At 39.4% G+C, this 6,111-nt stretch overlaps 1 long non-coding RNA gene across 1 annotated transcript; it reads left to right on the top strand.

Moving 5' to 3' along the window:
• The first annotated feature begins 246 nt into the window (after nucleotides 1-246).
• On the top strand, nucleotides 247-5,659 carry LOC126952080 (uncharacterized). Its single transcript, XR_007724785.1, has 3 exons — nucleotides 247-288; nucleotides 1,453-1,555; nucleotides 5,139-5,659. It is a non-coding gene; the product is annotated as an uncharacterized LOC126952080 (long non-coding RNA).
• The last annotated feature ends 452 nt before the right edge of the window (nucleotides 5,660-6,111 follow it).

Genomic DNA, 6,111 nt, shown 5'->3' with positions numbered 1-6,111 from the left:
ACTTTAACCTACGCTGTTTAATTTAATCCTCACAACGACCCAGAACATAGTATTATTCTCCCTGTTTTCTAGATAGAAAAAAATGTAAAAGCCCCCAAATGCATACGTAGCTCAAACAAGGTCATGTAAGAGGTAAAACAGAAAATCTGCATTTGAACCCAGGTCTCTTGATTCCAAGTTCCATATTCTACGTAAGAATTGTTAGGTATGATTTAACAATCATGTACAGGCTTTTTTTCATTTCTCCTTTAACAACACAATGGCTGTCAAAGAGCTCATAAGCCACTGGTCAGTGCAACTCTTAAGCTTCATTTGGTCCCTCTGTAAGAACTTTGTTCAGTAAATTTTTGTCAAATACATATTAGGGCAGTAATCACTTGAATTATTTATTGAGCATTTATGAGTAATTGTCCAGTGCCATAATCTCCAAAACCTGGTTATCTATTAAACCTAGGTGGAGGATAAGAGCTTAAAATTAGCATCCAAGCAGAGTCTCACCATCCACAAGGTCCAAAATTTTCTACCGGTTGCCCATTAATTATAAGGACAGGACTGGTTACATAATTTTTAAGGCTTTGTGAATACAATGTGGAACCCCTTGTTTGAAAGTATCAAGAACTTTAAGACAGCAACAGCAGAGCCTTAAACCAAGCCTGGGGGTCTTTCTGAGCCAGGACCAGAAGCCACTTCCATGTAAAGAGATAGGTGTTTTACCTTAGTACACTCAAACTGCACCCCAAAGAAGTAGAGCCTGATGAAATATATTGGCTCAGCAGCATCAGTGTAAAAACTAGAAGGGAGTGTACACAGTAGCTTAGGAGGAAATAGAAACTAGCCTGGAGTTTGGAAATCAGATTTATCTCTTCGGGATGGAAGAAGAAAGCAAGGACTCCGTCTTCTGTATACAGCCTTCGAGAGCCATACAGTAGTATGTCTACAAACCTTGCTAAACAGATTATTTTCTTTGGTTAATTTTCATCCCCTTACCTCTTCTTCTGTCCCTAGAGATGTGGCATCATCCCTGCATTGATCCCTAATAATAGTGTCTACAATGTAATTTGAGGGATTTTATGGGAATAATCCTTGTGTCATATTTTTAATGGAATATCCTGTAGGTCTAGGAGGGCAAGCGCCATGCTTGTCTTATTCATTGTCCCATCCCATCCTCAGTACCAAGTAAATGCCTACCACGTAATAGGTGCTCAATGAATATTTGTTGAATAATTGAAACCTTAGATAATTGAAAGAAAGTTGAAGAGAAGTAAGAATGACCGACAAATTATGCCAGTGAATAAAATGGTAGAAAAATTGTTTCTATTTACAAAACTCTGTAAAAGACCAAGTCAACAATATCGGGTTTTTTTTTTTATTGTAAATCTAATGACAGCAATGTTATCTCTACACCCACATAGCCTACTTATTTGCTCGTTTTTGTTTTTATTTTACCACAAGGAACTGCTTCTGCAATAAGTAAAGTCAATGAAGAAAGCAAGAGGACTGCAAAGGTTTCCCTGCTGATTCTGCCAACAGAAATGTTTTTATTGTGCTGCTTTGGGTGAGTAGGATGAGTTAGGCTCAAATCTAAAATCAGATGAATGAAAATTTGTGTGCATGAGTGTGTATTCACACACATGCACATACACACACACACAGTGGCCCTCATTAGTAAATCATTTGAAAAACAAATGAAACAGAGGTAAAATTTGGAACATGAAATAGATAATATGCCCTCTGAGCTACAGAACATACTGTGGTATATCAGAAAAGCAAACAGGCAAGTCCAGAAAAACTTGGAGACCTCATGAAGCCACCAACATACACAGAGGACTGAAGTTGCATTTTTACTTCTCTTCCCCAAACGTTCGGTCCAATAGCAACTAATCCTAGGGAACTAAAAATATACGAAGTGTACAGTAACTCCCTTCTTTGGCTCTTTCTATAATGTATACAAATCTGACTGATAAAAGGCCCAATTCACTCAGCAGAGAGCTGGCTTCTGTCTGATGGAATTTCACTGTGGAGTTTTCACAGTGAGAGCAGTTGGAGCCTTTGTATCTCCCATCCTTCTCTGTGGGAGACACAGCCTCATGGATCTGAGTGATAGCATTGAGCAGTCTGGGACAAGTCAGTCGCTGTGTCTGCAGGCATCTGACAAGAGGAGAATATGATTGCAGCAACATGTTGGGGACGTCTGGCTTTCTCCCTCAAAGCCCTCTTTATTCTAAGGTTACCTGGCATTGCATAAGAGCCAGGCAGGCAAATTAAATTCCTTCTATTCAGCCTTGCAGAGAGGTGAAAAAACTCATCTCCTGGCTGGCAGTATTTGTTGTTGGCTCTGCCCTTTCCAGTGGCAGGCAGTTGGGCATCCCATAGCCAGATCGGTCAAGAGTACTGTTTTTTATATTTATTTATATCTGGACGCTATTTAATTCCATCAAGATTTTCTAAATTAATTTTAGGCCCTGTGTTTGTGTATTCAGACTAATTTCCACAGCTGTGATTCCATTTATAACCTTTTATTTCTCCGTCTCCAAAAGAACTTGTATCTAGGATGACCACAGCATCAGGTATTTCTTCAATTTTCGTACACTTCGTTTTTTCACTTTCTGCATTTGGAATTATTCAAATAATTGTCTTGCTACTTTTGAAACCTTTGGCCTAGTAATCGCTTGGGGTCTGGGGTAGGTTGGGAAGTATATTATGTGCCAGTGATGGTGGTGGCCATCATTGTCTTGTGTTTTGATTTGTTCTTACAATGGCTAGGTTGAGATTAAAATACCTCAAAGTGAAATTATGTTCACAAAAGAAGGAAAGATTTTCAAAGTTAGTTCAAGTCATTGGTTGATCTGGCAAGCCTATGTTGAACCAGTTGTGCAAATTTCCAGATTCTGCTAATAGCTATAATTTCTTAGGTGAAAAAGCCACAAGCTGGCTAACATCCCTAAGTAAATTCAAATTTTTACCCAGAGAAATCAGAGGCTTGGGTTAAGAGAGGACTTCCAGGGCAAGTGCTATGATCTTTACGAAATCATGGAGCATGGGAGAATAGACTAGAATTAGAAGTCAGGCAAATGTAACTCTTTTGAGAGATGGAAAAGAAAGAACGAAAAGGAGGGGAGTGGGAAGGATGGAAGGATGGAAGGAAAGAAGGAAGAAAGGAAGGAGGGGGAGGGAAAGAAAGAAGGAAGGAAGGAAGGAAAGATAGAGAAAGGAAGAAAGAGAGAGAAAGAGGGAAGAGAAAGAAGAAAAGAGGAAGGAAGGAAGGAAAGAAGGAAGGAAGAGAAAAAGGGGAGGGAAGGAAGGAAGAAAAAGAGAGAGAAAAGGAGAGGAGGAGGGAAGAGAAAGAAGGAGAGGGAAGGAGAAGGAAGAAGGAAGGAAAGAAGGAAGAAAATAATACAAAGAACAAAAACTATTAATATGACATTAGCTCAAGAGAAAATTCTAGATTGGATTAATAAAATGATGTTTTGTAAGCATTTAAAACATTTAGATGGGAAGAGTGTGTATCTTGACTTTAGCAAGACATATGACATTGCCTTGTTTATATGCTTATTATCATACAGTTATGTACAGTAGTAGATAATGAAACAAACTCATTGAGTGGTGTGTATTCATGGTAGGATGCCACAGTCTCTCTCCTTGACTTTGTCCTGTTCCACATCTTAATGATCAATTAATTGGGCTGGGTGCAGTGGCTCATGCTTGTAATCCCAGCACTTTGGGAGGCCGAGGCGGATGGGTCATCAGGTCAGGAGTTTAAGACCAGCCTGGCCAAGATGGTGAAACCCCATCTCTACTAGAAATACAAAAATTTGCCAGGTGTGCTGATGGGTGCCTGTAATCTCAACTCCTCAGGATGCTGAGGCAGGAGAATCACTTGAACCCAGGAGGCAGAGGTTGCAGTGAGCCGAGGTCACGCCGCTGCACTCCAGCCTAGGTGAAAGAACAAGACTCCATCTCAATAATAATAATAGTAACAATAATCAATTAATTGAATAGGAATAGCAAGGTCATTAAGAAGATGAATTGTGGAGCAAGAGTGTCTGTACTGAAACCTGACTCTGCTACTTATTATCTCTGTGACCTTAGGCAATCTACTTAACCTTGTTGTATCTCAGTTTCTTCATCCTCAAAATGAGAATAGTCATAATATTTATATCATAATTTTATTCTGAATATTGAGTTTAAAATGCTTAGAATAAGGACTGGCATATAAGAAGCACTAAGGGTTAGCTAATATCAACATCAACAATAATAATACAGAGATGATATGCTTATTAAATTTAACAAAGAGCAGAGGTTGGGAGAAACAATGACATTGTGAGATATAAACTCACACTAACAAGATGATATTTAAGACAGAGAGATGTGAAGTTCCATCCCCAAAAGTTAACTGGATTATAGTTGACTTCCATCTCAAAATGAGCCATTTATTCATTGGTCTTTAAACACCAACCAGGTACTAGCCACAGTGTAAAGTGCTGTTAAAGAGAAGAGTGACAGCAAGAGGGAGATTCAGTTTGAGGCTGCATCAGTGGGATTCATGGGAATATATGCTCCAAACCAAGTAATCTGCTGCCCTGGTCATCTACATCTTAAGCACTGGATTCAATTCTAGCTACCACATTGTAAGAGAGACACTGGGATATCAATCAGCGTGGTGAGGGATTCCTAACCATGACTTGTAAGAAAAAATCAGGGATGTGTGAACTGGAAAGAGTAAGGGTAAGAAGACTAACAATAAGTTTACAGGACTGGTCTAAGTGTATGGCTATTGTCCCAGCATAATTGCAATTTGCATTGTATTTCACTCTCAAAAGTGCCCTAGTTTGACAATAAAAATATGATCTCTCTAATGATGGCTTCCAAACATTTGGAGAGGATGTGTTACACTTATTCCTCAGCCAAGTTTCATATTCGCATGTGATGACAATGTAACTGGAAGTATCATAAGCAAACAAGAGGGGCTTATTGGCTCACATAACCAAATGGTAGAAAAGTCAGAAAAAGGGCTAGCTATAGTGAAAACTAAGACCAGGGTGTTTCTCTGTCTCTGTCTCTGTCTCTCTCTCTCTCTCTCTCTCTCCTGCTTACTTTTGTAACAAACTTGATATTCTCTTACTGCTCTGTTTCCCTAGACTGTCATTCATCAAGCTTAGCAACCAGAGAGAAAAGAAGGCTCTTTACCGTCAGCTAAGCCTGAAAAATACTTGGAAAGGACTTTGCTTCCCTGGGCTTGGGTCACGGACAAGGTGAAGAGTAGGATGGGGACGCATGCCAGGTGGACTAAAAGAACAACTACTACAAGCTGCTATCAGCCAAGGAAAGGCACAGAAATACAGAGTTCCACCCTCACGCAACCCAGAGGGGCAGCTCTATGAAGAGGAGTTTTGGACAATTAAAGGCATTTAATTAGCCACTGGGTGACATGTATAGAAGGATTCATGTTTTGAATTGGAAGTTTTTTAATTTTTAGGCAATACCAAGATGTTTACTTCCACAAACGTCTCTTATTTTTTTGCATAATTAATTACAAAGAATTGGAGTTGCAAGTGTAAAAAAATGAAATAATCACCACTTTAAGAACTGTGCTGCATCCCAAGGGACCTAAGGATTGCTACGAAAGTATTCAAATTGGCCCAATTAAGCTACATAATGAATTTAGACAGTGCTCTCGAAGGCCACTTTGTGTTCTGTTTTTCTGTGATTCCAGAAAACCAATCATGGCAAAGGTGGGGGCATTTGCTTCTGTGGTGCTGAGCAAAACTCGAACTATTTGAAAATCACACTGAGTCTCTGAACAAGAGACCAACAATGGTGGGAGCTGTCATCAAGGAATAAAAATGTTAATTGAAGATCTGATGAGATCTCCCCTCATAATTTGATTAGTCTGTTCTCAAAAATTGCAAAGCAGGGAGATGCTAAAAGAATCTTCAGTATTGTGGGCTCTAAGGCTATCCTAAAAAAAATACCACAGGCTGTGTAGCTTAAACATCAGTAATTGATTTCCTCACAGTTCCAGAGGCTGAAAATCTTAGCTCAAAGTGTCAGTCAGGCTGGTTTCTTCTGAGGCCTCTCCCTTTGTCATGTAGATGGCCGTCTTCTCTCTGT

The sequence above is a fragment of the Macaca thibetana genome, chromosome 4 (assembly GCF_024542745.1).
Source record: "Macaca thibetana thibetana isolate TM-01 chromosome 4, ASM2454274v1, whole genome shotgun sequence".
Taxonomy (NCBI): domain Eukaryota; kingdom Metazoa; phylum Chordata; class Mammalia; order Primates; family Cercopithecidae; genus Macaca; species Macaca thibetana.
Note: the sequence above shows the minus strand (reverse complement) of the source record. Positions and strands in the feature narration are given on the sequence as shown.